The sequence below is a fragment of the Varroa destructor genome, unplaced genomic scaffold (assembly GCF_002443255.2).
Source record: "Varroa destructor unplaced genomic scaffold, Vdes_3.0 BEIS01000001.1, whole genome shotgun sequence".
Lineage (NCBI taxonomy): Eukaryota > Metazoa > Arthropoda > Arachnida > Mesostigmata > Varroidae > Varroa > Varroa destructor.
In genome coordinates, this window is record NW_019211454.1 from 46,381,097 (window position 1) to 46,396,187 (window position 15,091).

Sequence of the window (15,091 nt, forward strand, 5' to 3'; positions counted from 1 at the left end):
CGATAATGCTTCGTGCCTGGTTATAGTGATGGTGTACAAGTATAGAGGTCTCTATTTGACTTTTCAGATCCTTAACCTCTCGACTATGGTTATTACGACAATTAAAGTTTGTTCCTATCAGATAAATAGCTAACTAAACCTCGTTGAAGAGATGCACGTGATGGTTCTTAAATATCAGCTCGCCATACACCGGATATGGGCCGCATTAACGGATGCGGAAGCCAATCGCCTCCCTGACACCCATCCAACCGGCTTCCGATCTTCCGACATCGCTGTTACCGACGCTGCTACTTGTGACGCTGTGGCTGTTTCTAGCAATCGCAATGGCCGAGCGAATCGAAGCGTGCGGGCAGCAGACGCAGTTCTGCTATAGATAACGCTGTCTAGATAGCAAAGTGCTCCTAGGGGGGCGGTGTAGGTCGGGCTGAGTTGGACTAGCAGAAAGAGCAATCGGACCTGCTTGCCTGTGTACGGTAGTTCGTTTTTCCGTTACTGCATTCGTTGCTTGCCTGATTGGTTGGTGTCGTTATCAGCAGGTTTATTGCTCAATGCTACTGTTGATGCTGCTACACCCGTTGTCAACGTTACCGTTTGTACGTGTTGCCTGGTCCAGCCCAAGTGAACGGCGCCGATTCGGATTCGGAATCACAAGCTCTCAGATCGAGCCCCTGTGCGCACATGAGTTGGGTACATGGGCCACGTCCTGTGCCTACTACACCAGCTGTCGCTACTGCCTCGACTACTACTTGTGCTGTAGCACCTACCGCTGCTGTTATACTATTGGCACAACAAACGGGAGCAGGAAGCACACGGACTGGGCCTGGCAGTGTCCTTAGGAGGAGGTGCCAACGGGCTGAAACGAGCACAACGGTACACGACGAAAACACCCCCTTTGCAACGCTGATAACTACCTTCTATTATATAGCGCTTGCGTCGTGCGTCCCTAGTAGAAAGTTGCATCCCCAGTGAGCAAATGCGCATCAATGACCAGCGAATGAAGGCTTTACCTCAACACCGAGCCCACTCACCGTTAGTGAGACAGTAGATTGATTGTCGGTTTATTTAGAGTATTTACAATAGCCATTATTATACCTTAGCATTATTAGTTTAGAGTGAATATAGATTGTTTAACGAGGGTCTCACGCCATTAAAGATGAACGGCTTTATTTCGTATTCTTATCAAATTCACATTCATGTTTGCCAAGTTTTATGGTGACACTGTCGATAAATATGACGAACGGGGAATTATTGGACATTTCAGTTGTGACGACTCTAGAAGCGATATGGCAAATTCCATTTTGGGATTGAGCCCACTGTCTACCAGGCTCAGTAGCGTGAGCCAACAATGTGTAGCATTTTGCGGCACTACGCGCAGACATCGGTATATACACGAGCAAGACAACAAACAACCGATCAAACAGGACACCCGATTGGATTTTCATGTATAACATAGATTTATAGTTCGACTCGTTGTGCTGTATGGTACTGAGGGTTCGTAGGGGCTTTTAAATAAACAAGTTTCCACCACAATTGACCAGAAAAACATACCGCTATGCGAGAAACTTGCGATGTCGCACCTTGAAGTTACACGACGGATCTGCCTTGCATCTGCCGGCTTGCACAATGTTCTTACTTGCTATGACAATTGAAAGGAAAGTAAGAAGATTAAAACAATCTGTATGATGATGTTATAGATTTTGTAGTGCAATATAAGTTCATTATTTGCAGCCTGTAGACGCAGGTAAACAAGCAAATGGTTTCAAACGCAGAGGACACGATGGGTAAAACCAAAGCTGTAGATACAGTCTGACAAGTAGTTTAAGAAATAAATAGCTACACGATGGTATTGAGTAGAGGAAATCAATTCGCAAAAAAAAAAACGTCAAGCAAAAACAGTTCGATTTATTCATTGAAAACTAGTCGGACCATTTTCTCACACCAACGACCCAAAACAGACTTGATATCTTAGAATTTTTATTGGATTTTGATATACCGTTCCCGTCAAAAGGATAATTATCCGCTTAGTGAATAAAAATAAAATAAAGGCGTAACATTTAAAAACTTCAGTTACGTCGCTATCAGTAAGAACATTTGAAGCAAAAAGTCTCGAATTTCTAAATAATATAGACGAGATAAACAAGCCAAGTATGTAGACGATGCTTAGAATTTAAACACTATACTTTTCATTTCGTGAAGATTTATATTTATTGCCTGGTAAGTGCCAGTGAAATCTCTCAGTTGAAAATGACATGCCGGGGAATCGACCTGAGAAGATACATGATTTTTACAATCCGTGCATACTTCTATAAACAGTTTCACCTTTCCTACAAAAGGCACGTGTACTTTAATCAAATTTGCTTCCTAAGACACCACTATGAGCTTTATCAGTTACTGATGAGATAGACAAGTTTCATACAAAACGTACAATTGAAAAAGTACATCCACGCCAAAAGTTGGCTTACATTTCTTCTCTACTCTCTTCTTCAGACGGTGCTCACTTACACTGAGTTCAAATCGATTTCCCAAGCACTTTTGTGCCTCCTATAAAGTTTTGAGGAGTGCCGTTTCAGCCTCTTCTGATCCTGGAACGTTCGAGGGTCCCAGCTTATAAGCGTAGTTCCTTCCATTCTTCTCTAATGATTGGCCTAATTTTTTACACGAATATGACGCAACTCGATTTGCGAGCTCGATTTACGGTAACCGAATTATCGATACGTTTTTATAGGCGAACTAATTTTTCGTTTGCGTTACAATCGATGTTTTTTTTAATTCAATAGACTTTCATAAACGATTTCGTTGATATGATGTACGAACAGGCACTGTAAAATGAGAGCTTTAAAAATACAACATTGTTCGTGTGTTAAGAAAAAAAATACATATACATATATATATATATAAGAGCTGTAATATCATTGGTTAAATGTATGACGCAAATTCGGGCGTATAAAGCTGATGTCGTACACATGCCAACGATTTAACTAAATGCAAATAAAAAAATAGATTATACTTTGAATTTAATCAAATCAATTCAATTTATTCTAATCTAACTATGGACTTATAAGTTTAGTTTCTAACTTGAGAGCAAAAAAGAATTATACTATTACCGGGGGGGTATATTTCAATTATATGTTATCTTGGCGTGTCTGTCGGTTCGCAGGAAAGCCAAAACGTGGTGGGCTTAACAGAGGTAGCTTATCATGGTTTGATGGACTGTAGGAGATGAAATTACGAATTATGGATAACGGAATTAAAGAAAAAGAAAAGGAAAAGCGAAACGCAAGCCGGCTCTTTAGAGAATGTAGACTGAGGTTTGCAGCGCTATCAGCTTGGCCTGCGCAAATCATGGAAGTACTTATTGAGTACTGAACGCGTTATCAGCTGTACTGTTTAGTTAAAAAGGCTGTTGAGCTCAATAATAAAACTCCCCTCATGTGCACTCCCATCACTTTCTCCCAAAAATCGTCTTGTTCTCTCATACTTTTCCCCTTTCCAAGCACGTCGTTCTCCCTCGCCCAATTTTTCTCACTTGCCATAACCCGTAAATTCCCGCCACGCAACCGGCGTACCCACAACACATTCTATGGGAACGACGGCGATAGCTGCAGTAGTGGAGGAACAGGCACTGCAGTGAAAGTCTACCCTTGTGTTGAAAGTCGGGTGAATGTTTGTAGACTAGCAGCTATAAGCTGTATACTGGCAGCAGTCCAAGCACGAGCAATCGAGCGGTCGTTAACAGGATATTCAAAGGCATCGCTAGCTTATTAACCCTAATAAAGATTGTGGAGGCTATGACACACTGCTAGATACGCAAAGCCAGCGCTCTGTAACTGCTGCCGTTGCAACAGGCGCCCGCTGCCTTCATACGGCTACGCATCTCTACTATGACAATCACTACAACTATCGTCAGAGTATTCTGGAAAGAAAGCTGGCGTCTGCGCTTCATAGAGGACCCGGCCATGAGTTATGTTTTCAGTATCCACTAGTGGATGAAAGCAAGAGAAGCGGACATAGGAGCTGTGTCGGACGACTAATGGCGCTCTAAACTCTTTTCGGCCTGATCCTAGGCAAAGGACGCACGCACGCTGCCTAGAAAGGACAGAAATAGGCGTTTCAATTCGAATTTGCTGCGGCGACGTTAGCGACCGCCGTGTTGGTATTTGGCAACCCACAGGAGCCACGTATAAGGAGTACATAGTCAGCTGTTCGGCAGTATCCTCACGTAAAAGACGCGAACAAGATTCTTGTCGTTCAAGCTGCTAACTCACGTTGTTTGAAGTTAGCTTTTTGACGGGTCAATTACGGTGGCGATATCGCCGGAGTAGGTAGAATGATAAGAGACCGTATAAACAGATAGAGATTTGTTGAGTAGATTGTACAGTCCTGTGGATGGTATTCAACAAATTGAGCATGCGAAATATGTCTAACTATCAGTGTGCGTATCTGCTTTTTATAGCCATTAGATGCACGATTTGCATAATAAAATAATTAGCAAATGATTAATTCTTCTCGAGTGAAGTATTTTTACTCACTGTCGAACCCATGCTCGAGGGGTCTAACCCATGCATTGGGGAAACTGATCGTCACTAATATGTATTTTAACCTCTATCCCACGTTAGTTCTTGAACCACCCAGACACTCAGTATGAATTTTCGTTATGCTTTATAAATGGCTACATGCCTATTAGCGGCAATATTACATAGAATATTCTGGAAAAAGTTATAATGTAGATACAGAAACAGAACCCATGTGATTACAATATTTCCATCTTTTCAGCAACGCTTTCAATAACAAAAGTCAGCCACATAAGAACTCTATCTAGTGAACTGTTACTATGAAAAATACTCAAGTAACATACCCTGTTCAGCATGTCCATCAGTCGGAAGAGCTTGGTAAGGCTATAAGACTAAAGTTTCATTGTGCTCTAGTTTAGTCATGGAAAAGGAAAGCGCCATGAAGGCCGAGCCAAAATAGTGTGAGGCGTGCCTCCCGCCTTCGATAGCCAACCCATCAAGACAATAGAGGGCTACTATTTCTGGCCCTTCTACCTCTCTGTTACAGCAGGAATCTCGGTTAGCAAACCCATGGCTTATGGGAGGCCTTCCTTACTCACGTTCGCTGTTGCCTACGGAACCAGGCTGGCTGAAACCCCGCCAACTTTCAGGCAAGATGAGCGTCGGGGAGACTTGGAAACGCGGGAATTTGGCGAATTAACAGCGAATTCCCTGAATGACTCGCCAGACGTCAGGCGTATGCCAGAACAATGGCAACACCGAATGGAGGCTGGAGCCTCTGGTAGTAGCACAAAGCCTCTTTGGTTAGAGGAAAAAGCTGTATGGCGGGAAGCTGTACAGTGGCCGTCCGCATGGTGTCGCTCGTGGGGACGATGCTCCAGTAGCACTAATATACGGAAACTGTTCATTAGAGCACCCGTTGAGCGCAGGGTTGGTTGGCCCAAGCAGTTTTCTCTCCATTGGTCGTGCTGCGCAGGAGCATGAGATGTACCCGCCGTTGTCAAGTGAGGCGCCCACCGCTACCGAAGCTCACTCATATTGACCGCCAGTACGTATGTACATCCAGTAGTTTGACGCCTAGGTAAGCTGAAAACGCATGAGAAAAGCAGGTACAGATGAGCGGACGTTTTCTTTTTTCATTTAAGTAACAAAAAATAATACAGTAGCCAGAATGCTAATTAGTTAAACTCGAATCATTATCGTAGGTGTCTGTCAAACTACTTTCTCTATCCGACTGGTGTTTCCACACGATTCTTTGTAAATTAATCACAATGGCTTACCTACACTCTATTGAACCTGCCAGTAAGCTATTAAAACTTTTGGTTAACAATAACCTAGCAACAAGTTCGATTCCATCAGCTAGAATAAACGTAGCATGACAATGGTAATTTCATTAGTATAATAATATAGGCGCTATTTAAGCAATAACAGTTCGCCTGTGACAGAGAAGTATATAATCATTGTTTGAGTTAAAGCCTGCATTAATTCGATATTCGTTCACGAGGAAAGTGCAAGTCGCAGGTTACTGAAGACAATAGAGTCCACGAATCGATACGGTCTTCAGTTTTCAAATTTACCAATAAATAAAGTTTATTCGATGATTCCACATTAATAACAATCATACCAAGCAATAAACCGCCGCAGTTGTAAATACCTACTAGCCTTAATGTGATTATAAACTCAGAAGAACTAATTTTTTAGGAGCATTTATGAATTATTTATATTTTGCGGAATATTGTATACGTGGAAACATTCATCTATGTCGGGTCTTGATAATAATAGTAATAATGAAAACAGACGTCCAATTGGTGTCCAGCTGTTCGCTGGTCAACCCTGAACTGGTTCAACCCCACGTTGTCATTATGCGCTCGCAGTTAGCATCCGGTTGAGAAGAGGGAAGGAAGCGGGGCTGTCGTCGGGGGTATCGTCACAAGGACGACAACGCTCTGAAGTTCGGGCAGAAAACGCCAGCTTTGGCGCTAAAGGAGCATTTGGACGAGCCACAATTGCGCCTTCAGTTAACCGGTCAGAGTCCTAATTAGTCCTCCACTTGCAGCTGAAAATTGGGCTGCAGGAGCAGCAGCAGTACCATCGTCATACCAAGTGGCTTCGTAGCTCGTACGTGATAGCGGGCAGCAGAAGGTGCAGCCGAACGCTGAGGTATCGTTGCAAGAATGCTTTGGCCTGCGCCTGAACGATTATACCGCTTTGGCTGAACCCTGCTCGGCGATGGTGGTGAGCATGATTCAGGATTCGGAGTAAACCGAGGACGCATATGGCAGTTCTTGTTATTCCTGCCACTTTAACTTTCCTCATTCTTGTTTTCTCTTCCTGGTTACTTTGTCATCGCCGGGGCTAACCTAGACCAACTAGCCCTTCCCTATCCGTTAACTTCTCTCTGCGTTTCATCTCGTCGCCATTACAGCCACTACCGTACCACCTTCTTCTTTGTCTGACTTTCTGTATTTCTTCCTATGGTACCACAGCCAACGCCACTATAATGGCGTTGTTACGTCTGGTTAGCTCTGCGTCCGTAGGCTGGCAGGCGGACGTTTGGGGGGAAGAAGAGACGAGGAATCGGACGTAGCTGGATTTAAGGTGCGTAGTTACTACTCGACCGATGTTTGTGCTGCTATTGGTAGTATTTTGCTGTTAATCTAGTGCTTTATGTGCGTTCCATCTGTACAGCTTCTCTACTGCCATTGTTACTACTTCTATGGAGTAAAATGCTGAATATTACAGGTGCACTAAGATGATTTGACCACCCATTTAGCCACCTACGGCCAACTGCTTCTATCGCTTCATACGTAAATAGCGTAGAGATGTTTACTAACTTCTGGTGCTGTTACCGCACATAAGCTACCAGCCAAATAAGTTTACCACCGGTTCATAATTAAAGCAGGCTAAACAACTTCTGGCTGAACACGTTTGCCCCTTCTGGCACCGTACCGGTGTGAGCTTATTCATCAGCATTTCGAAGTCTAATTCTTTGTCGTACGTTTCCTTCCACAGGTATAATTTCAGGCCTCTGGCCAGCAACGTGCATTGCTAGTTCCGTCCAAACGATTGTTATCCTCCCTTATATCTGTTTGTCTGTTGTTTGTGGGCACGAGCTACTAAATCGATATCAATATGTGATCGTTTACCGGATATATTAACTCTTTGTGTCAAGGTGTTACGGTTGTTTTTGTTATAGTTTTCCTATCCACTAGCCGAGTAGTTGATCGTTGCTAATTAGAATGCAGGTTAGCTTGAACAAAAAAAAAAAAAGAATAGGACAATGTCTAACGTAGACAGTGAAAGGGTTGTGATAGTGAGGGAAATGATGCAGTGGTAACGCGTCGCTTGCTTATCAACTACAGGAAGATAAAGGTGATCCAGGTTTGAATCTAAACGTAGACGCACGTTAATAATAAGTAGAAAAAAAAGTGTCCAACAAGAAACGAAACGAAAATGCTAGTTTTTTGTCGTCTTTGGTGTATCGAGATTACCCATGTTAAACTCCCTGAAGCAATGCTTGCCGAAGCTTGATCAGAGAGCAACCAAGTGAGAGTCAGCTATGAAAAAACGTTGAGACAGGAGAGACTTCGGCCAATCTGTGTCGACAGCTATTTATGGTATAATAATTTTGTCTTCTTAGCGCAACATTTGAAGCTATTCTCTTGAAACGAAATATTTTCACAGATTCACAAGAGAAGCACAATTTAGCACAATCTGCATCTGAACAAATTAACAAATAAAGCCGAAAGTTAGGCATGCAAAAATTGATTTATCAAAATCCGAACTATTTCTATAATTTTTTTTTGATAAATCATGAGCTTCCGGGTTGATTTCAGAAGGCTCAAGATACTGTTGTATATTTAGCAAAGCTCCAACGGGACCAAAAGTCGTACTGCTGAAATAGGACAGTAGATTTCATAAACTTAATGATTTTTTGCCAAACCGTGTAGGTTTTATTAATTTAAAAATGTTGTTTTTGACTTTCTGGTCCATGTATTAAAATCGTCATCATATTCCATATTTTCATCTTGTCAGAAGTACTCGTGACTACGTTACTTCCTTTCTCTATATTAGCATGAATAAGTTAAAAAAAAAATTGTCTAACTAAACTTGAGATTGAAACAAGGTCGTGGATTACTGCATTACATATATTCAAACGTTACATTTTTTGGGATGCAGTTTTGTGGCCGATTTTTTTTGGTATCTTCAATTCCTATCTGGCTCGTTGATTATAGCTATATGAAAAAAACAATGCATAGCATAGGCAATGTCAGATTTTATCGAGCGCAGCGAAATTCATCTATATCGATACTGTGCTATCTTTAATGCCTGTGTGCTTGAAGTATTCTTAATATTCTATCCGTCGTACGTTACTTCGTTAAACCAGGGAATCACGTATTTTGGTTAGGACAGAAAAATTAGCAGTCAAGCCAAAGATTATTTGTAATTAATGTTACCTAATTATTAACATAAAATACTGGCCAATTCTTAGCCATATATAGTACATGCATATAAGTGCGCCTCGGTTGTTCGTTGTATGAAATCTAGAATAGCTCTAGGTTTACTATTGCCACTATTATACCGAGTAATCAGGCTCTTCGTAGGCGTAAAACGAAGTATCTGCTTTTCCGTGCGAGTAGCAGCGAACTAATACATTATAAACATTGAAATGGTCCTAATATAATAGCATGTAAGTAACAATAGCAACAAGTAGATCATAGACGCCACATGAGTAACTGTATAAGCAGCAGACGTTATCCACACACATTTTTAACCACAAGCTACAGTCTGTTAGCACGTTAATTAGAAAGGAAGTTAACAGCAAGTTCCTTTGTTGATGCACCTGCGCACTGTTGACTGCATTTGCATTTTTCAGGCCCCACTTCAAGTTCATTCTTTCAGTCACGCTGTGAACTATTTACTTTTCATTTTACTGTTCTCAGTTCTCAGTTGAATGACGGCCGTGTACCCCAGTGATCTTTGGGTGCAAAAATGGTTCCACTTTCTCTTGCCTGGGCTTTTAATATCGCATAACATTTGTTGTCGATATGGTCGCGCAGTGAGTAGTAGAACCAATCCCCTGCTGCCAATATAGAAATGACAGTAATCGTTACTTAAGATAGCGGTAAAAGGAAGCATCTCAGCAGTATCATGGGCGGACGGGTCTCCGGCGACGTGATATTGCGTGTAGGCAAATATTCTCATGGGATCATGATAGTTGTGTTAGTGCTAGAGAACCAGCATACCGCCATGCAATATCAGCAGCCGCCACAATGGTCTCAAACGTTGCATAGTGGCGGTAAGCTGTTGGGGGAGGCAGATGAGTTGGAGAATTAGGGTCGTAGCGGAACGTCTCTGTTAGCGGGGCGGATCCGGAGACCTGGTAGGGGTTGACCCGGGCACGTTGTGCCAAGTCCGAAGTGGACGGCTGAGCATGACTGAGAGCTTCATCGTCTTCGAAAGCGTCTGCCGGTTCCGGGTCGGACTAATTGACACGAAAAGGAGGGAAAGAGGGCATGCGAAGGGCGCATGAGACTGCTCTCGATTCACTGCTCACACACTCCTCGAATTAGTCCCATTCACAATCCCGCGAGTATCGTTGCTCACCGCCGTTTTGCCTACTATTGCTGCACCCGCAACCGCTTAGCGTAGCAGCTACTGAGCGCAGCCGGTAGCGCAGAAGTATACATAGTTAAACCTCTACCAGTAAAAGGAAGGCCATGCAAGCAGGCAGGGATCGAGGGTTTGAGTGAACAGATGAGAAAAAGGAGAACGGAGATCAGACCAATGGGGATTGGTTAGGTTGTACAACATGGCCGAATAGAGGATGAAGACTTTTCGCGGCCGTTACGGCTTCTGCTGTTGCTACTGCGGCCGCAAAGCGTGCCTTAGTGCAAATAATGCGCCAGTCCAATAAGGTTAATCCGGTTAACTGGTTGCAGCCCATACACCCAACATAGGCGGATTGGTATGTATATAGTGAAGCGGCAGCAAGCAGGTCGATCCGAGTTATCTCCTACTTGGCCTTGTTACACTACCGTTTTACTCAGGCTCGTACGAACGCAAACGTGTAGTAGAGATCCGGTTCGCTTATGTTGCTAAGTGTTCCTAGAGGGCCCGGTAAGACACGGTAAACGAAACGGTCGGAATCGTTAGACCTATGAGATGAGCTTATTGTAGGCCATTTTCTGAACACGATGACGGTCCGCTCCCTCATTCCTCATTTTAAGGTAGAGGCCTCAAAAGTTTTTTTAGTTCGAAACGACAGAGGAGCTATGATGATAGGTCAACGTGGCGGAGCGGGAAGATTGTGTCAAGTAGGCCAACAGTATGAAAACCTTAGGGCGCAGTTAGATTAATTTCCTTGCATCAAGCTTATTGTGCTTGTGAGCTAGTTCATATGCAGAAGAAGAAAGCAATTTTTGTATAAATCGTAAAACTACCTGCATTGCGAGTTTACTGTTGTCGTCGAATGAAGTATTTATGTTGCACCCCGAAAGCAAAAAAACTATCAGCGAAAGTCACTAAATCGTCCTATTTTTTTTTAATGCATTTAACTTGAATTCATTGCTAGGAAACAATGACGTCAAAAACAATAAGTTGTTTTCAATATAACTCTGTTTTGTGACGATTTACTAAGCCAGGATAATCGGTGTCAAGATAGATAAAATTACCTAAATTGCGCTATGTAGTTCCAGATAATCCGTAACTTGAAGAAATAATACTTAGGGTCGAAATTCTTCAAGAGTGCAACAAAATGTTGCATACAACGAAATGCAAATGCACACTCTCGGTTCAACAGCCGAACTTGTGTTAAAGATACTTTTCGATGTATATGATTACATATATTACAAAGAGCCTTATAACGTTGACTGTAACAAAATTTTATTTAAAGAATCGGAACACATCGGGGTTGATTATAGGGTAAAAAAAAAGCCAGCGAACATAAGAAACGGAAAAATTTAATCTATGTACTCATTTTCTATTTTTATATAATTTCCATCAATAGGCGTGTATTTTTTAATTAGAACAAATATTTTTCTAAATATGAATATAGTGCTTTATATAATCAAACCGTACCATAGGTCTCTTATACCATCGATAGCTTGTTCTACATCGGCTTAACCTCAGATTGCGGTCGATGTAAAAGTCACCGACAAGACTAAAAAATTACAGTCAAAGTATGTCATGTTGTTATTGGACCATTGCAAAACCAGCTGCTGGCCATATCTGCACATACTGAAGCATTCTATAGTACTTTCCGTACGCTTAAAAAACAAACGGCCGCCTTGTGTACCGCGAAAGGATCAGCGTGCGTCAGTTAGAGAAACAAGCTCGCTTCATTGAACAAGACAAACCGCTCGGTCTAACAAACAAACCCGTCGATAGCAGACTCATAATCGATGAATCATCGCCAACACCACAGACCTATCGTACATGTGTACTAGTAAGCCTTGGCCTTCTTCTGCTTTGGTATTAATAAAAGCACTGCTGCTAATAGAAATAGCAGTAATAATGCACTCATTTGGAAGACACTAGGCCACGCGACCATTCACCCAGCCGGAAATTATGAGTCTACTGTTGTTGTTCATATTGTGTGTGTGCTACTTAGGGGCATTTGTACGAGTTGAAACTTGCATTTTTTTGTTGTGTATACTTCTGCAAGATGTGTTTGCTTTCCTGCCGTATGTCTACTCTTTCTGCATGCCAACCCCTTCTAATTTTTAATCAGGCAAGCATTGATCTATAGGCTTGGGAATAGATTCCGTGGGTGACACAGTGAAACAGTGGCCAATGGTGTCGGTCGCGGCAGTCTCAACAACTTCAATCATGGAACGAACATAGAGCTCCGACGCCAATAAAGCCTAGCGTTAACGACAGACTGAAAACGAAGAAGATCAACAGAGAATAAAATGGACAACATCGTGAGAGTCGGAAGAATAGAGAAAAAAAGAGAACAGGGCGGATATTGAGGGATCGTCGGGGAGATGAACCCTGATTCCTCGGGAACAACGCCGAAGATATCCTCGCCTGGTCTGTGCATCCTCCCGTAGTAACTTTATATGTAGTCCGACACCCCCCATACTTTCTACAAATCTTCCTGATATCTCCTCTCGCGTCCCTTACCGTACTGGAACAACTGCAGCAGCAGTAAGCGTCTGACCCATAGGCCATTATCCCCAAGCGACTTAGGTTCCCAGAGGCCCTCGTTAGGCGGCACGGGTGGCCTCGTGCAGCCTGGCTACACATATACACATAGACTTCGCAAAGAAGAAGAAAAACACATGAAAGCTCGAAGAAGGGATGCTGGCGCTAAATGAGCAAAGAGCACGATAGAGGGACTACGCCGGTAGAGACATGAAGAAATTATCAGACAGCGCGGGCGCAGTAAAGAGTTCCACTGCGACAACGATTCAATCCGTTGAGCAAACGTTACCTGCCAGGCACCCAGTTACTACGAAAACTATCCAAGAAGAAGGGCCTACAATACAGTGGTAATCTTTCTCGCTGGTAACAGCCGGTAGTGGTCGAAGGTCTGAGCTACTAGCCCATTCCCACGTAGAGTTCTTCGGTCACCTGAGTTCCGAAACTTGCTCAGGTCCACTCGAAGCCTCTATAGTCTCGCGGTTGGCTTCTTTTTTCGTCCTTCGATTCCGTCGTCTCTCATTCTTTTTGCCTAGCGTTGAAGATTAGCGGAGTGCAATGATTGAATGGAGAAGGAAGTAGAACGAAATCGTGAGGCAGTAGTACAGGGAGGAGGGAAACAAACACGAAGAGCAACTAAACCAAAGGAGGGAACATCATCATCTTCCCGTGGGAAATGCTGATTTGATGGTGGCGACGGTATGGCAGTGTTATCGCACAATCTTTCGCTTATTATCAGTCACTCAGTGCCTCTTCGTGGAATTCATGTAGAATCAATCAGAAGAACACAGGGTAGGACAAGGCAGAGAAAAGGGAACGAAAAGGGAAGTCGAGTCCCCCAGACTGATGTCACCCAAAATGAAGAAGACCAAAGTAAGCCTGCAAGTAACGACGGTGAAGGAGACCAAAAAGCAAACGTTTATTGTCGAGTATAGCTCAACACATAGAACAGATAGATATGGAGAAAGGAATGTTTTTATGAAAAGAAAGCATGGACCCCTCAGAGCAAGGTCCCGCTCCAATCGTGAGCTGCATCACCGACCAATGTATTCATTTTATCTATTCTGCTGAAACTAACCTCATTGCTTCCAAATTATTAGCACAAATTAAATAGTAAACATGATTTACACCAAAACTCTTTATATGAACCAGTCTGCTCTCGGGTTCCGATATTTAGTAAGCATGAATACTCGAATAGTTTTACTATATAAAACAACCTTATAGTTACAAGTCACTTTTATAATTTAACATTTTGTTATCCCCTTGGGCGAACTGCTATAGGGACTAGCTCGAACGTACTCTCAATCTACCGCTGCTTTATTCAGCCATTGCGCAAACCCTAGCACGATGTCCACTACACACAAGAACGTGTGTGAAGAAGAAACATGTATATATACATGGTCCGCCTTTGTGAAAAAAATATGCAACTGAGGCATATTTGTCGTAAACTTTCGCCAGCCTTTCCTCCTGCCATTGGATGAAATGACTGTACCTAAAGCACAACCAAGACCCTTCACGCACAGCCGCCTAGTTGTGTGTAGCCCAGAAGTAAGAAAGCGGTGAAGAGGAACTCTCATGTGTACCAGCAGAAGAACACTGATGGTGCGTCAAGGTGACGGAACACGTTAAAATCTATTTGAATAAGTATTAGCTTCGTTGACAACAAAAGAATCAGCGTTTTCTCCGATTTCTGTCATTTCGCTACCTGTCGAGATCCGGGACTGAACTCTGTCAGACAAAAGGAGTTCTTTGCACAATAAAGACGACGTACTTTTCGTAAGGAGTGAGCTTTATATGCAAGCAAGTGCAAACTGCAGGCGACCTTTGCATGCGAATCATATAGTGTGTTTCTTCGGGGCTGCGCTCAAATCTCACGAACGGCACGTGGGTTGCATAGATAAAAGTATGGAAAAAAATAATCATAATAAAGGTCTTACTTCCTGTTGACAGTTGCTCCGTTCTCTGTGTTTGGTATTCCATCTTATCGCGCTCTGCTGTGTTTTGTATCTGAGTACAAGATATATCTACGTGTATGAGTGTACATGCATTTGATCAGTCCTCAGGACCAGTAGGCCTCCATCTCGAAAATTCCCGTTGTCAAGAGGGCTACAGGGCCAACCATTCTTAAACGAGATGGGTTCACCTTCTTTTATTTGAAATAGATGTGACCACAGACGCACAACCGAGGTAGTGTCGCACACCCTTGACAGTTTCGCTCAATCCGATGCCCAAACAGCGCCGGAGGGATGTTCGAAAGTCTGTGGCCTCAAGAGGCCAACAAACAGACTGTTCATGTCACACTTACAATTTGTTTTTAGTAGTCAGACTTTTAGCAGTTGCAGTTCTCACTATGCCAACGGTATACAACATTTATCCAATTCGCAGTCTGATAGACTATAGTGGGCATAAAAATAATGCTTTTCGAATTTCCTACA

At 42.8% G+C, this 15,091-nt stretch overlaps 1 long non-coding RNA gene across 7 annotated transcripts in view; it reads right to left on the reverse strand.

Annotated features, from left to right (window-relative positions):
- Positions 1-15,091, reverse strand: part of LOC111255331 (uncharacterized) — a 98,597-nt gene that overhangs the window by 40,079 nt on the left and 43,427 nt on the right. For 3 of the 7 annotated variants that reach the window (XR_015322087.1, XR_015322069.1, XR_015322073.1), the window contains exon 3: positions 4,856-5,597. The exons of 1 other annotated variant lie outside the window; for it this stretch is intronic. This is a non-coding gene — a long non-coding RNA (uncharacterized LOC111255331). Of the gene's footprint in view, positions 1-1,887; positions 2,834-4,855; positions 5,598-15,091 lie in introns of those variants that run through there. 3 more of the 7 variants (XR_015322084.1, XR_015322088.1, XR_015322086.1) reach the window with 2 other exon arrangements.